General features: G+C 41.2%; 1 non-coding gene across 1 annotated transcript; it reads right to left on the reverse strand.

Moving 5' to 3' along the window:
* Positions 1-322: 322 nt before the first annotated feature.
* Positions 323-426, reverse strand: LOC148555553 (small nucleolar RNA R71). Its single transcript, XR_015887629.1, has one exon. It is a non-coding gene; the product is annotated as a small nucleolar RNA R71 (small nucleolar RNA).
* Between the last annotated feature and the right edge of the window lie 881 nt (positions 427-1,307).

Below are 1,307 nucleotides of genomic sequence, written 5' to 3' on the forward strand. Positions count from 1 at the left end.
AAGAAGCATCTCAATTCCTACTATTGGAGCAAACAACTTTGAGTTTAAGCCTCAATTAGTTTCTCTAATGCAACAAAATTGCAAGTTTTATGGACTTCCATTGGAAGATCCTCATCAGTTCTTAGCTGAATTCTTGAAAATCTGTGACACTGTCAAGACTAATGGAGTTAATCCCGAGGTCTACAGGCTTATGCTTTTCCCTTTTGCTGTAAGAGACAGAGCTAGAACATGGTTGGACTCACAAGCTAAGGAAAGCCTGAACTCTTGGGAAAAGCTGGTCAGTGCTTTCCTGGCCAAATTCTTTCCACCTCAAAAGATGAGCAAGCTTAAAGTGGAAATCCAAACCTTTAGACAGAAGGAAGGTGAGTCCCTCTATGAAGCTTGGGAGAGATATAAGCAATTGATTAAAAGGTGTCCTACTGACATTCTTCCAGAATGGAGCATCATATGTATATTCTATGATGGTCTGTTTGAGTTGTCAAAAATGTCATTGGACCATTCTGCAGGAGGATTTCTTCATCTGAAAACCCCTGCAGAAGCTCAGGAACTCGTTAAAATGGTTGCAAATAACCAGTTCGTGTACACCTCTGAGAGGAATCCTGTGAACAATGGGATGCCTTAGAAGAAGGGAGTTCTTGAAATTGATACTCTGAATGCCATATTAGCTCAGAACAAAATATTGACTCAGCAAGTCAATATAATTTCTCAGAGTCTGAATGGATTGCAAGCTGCATCCAACAGTACTAAAGAAGTATCTTCTGAAGAAGAAGCTTATAATCCTGAGAACCCTGCAATGGCAGAGGTAAATTACATGGGAAAACCCTATAATCCTTTATGGAGAAATCATCCAAATCTCTCATGGAAGGACCAACAGAAGCCTCAACAAGGCTTCAACAATAATGGTGGAAGAAATAAGTTTAGCAATAGCAAGCCTTTTCCATCATCTTCTCAGCAACAGATAGAGAATTCTGAACAGAGCCATTCTGGCCTGGTAACCATAGTCTCTGATCTATCCAATACTACACTAAGTTTCATGAATAAAACAAGGTCCTCCATTAGAAATTTAGAGGCACAGGTGGGTCAGCTGAGTAAGAAGATTACTGAAACTCCTCCCAGTACTCTCCTAAGCAATACAAAAGAAAATCCCAAGAGAGAGTGCAAGGCCATAACCATGACCAACATGGCCAAACCTGGAGAGAGTGAGGAGGACGTGAGTCCCAGTGAGAAAAGCCTCATGGGACGTCCTATGAACAGAAAGGAGTTTCCCTTTGAGGAACCAAAGGAATCTGAGGCTCATACAGAGACCA

The sequence above is a fragment of the Arachis ipaensis genome, chromosome B6, assembly GCF_059453495.1.
Source record: "Arachis ipaensis isolate K30076 ecotype BB chromosome B6, ASM5945349v1, whole genome shotgun sequence".
NCBI lineage: Eukaryota > Viridiplantae > Streptophyta > Magnoliopsida > Fabales > Fabaceae > Arachis > Arachis ipaensis.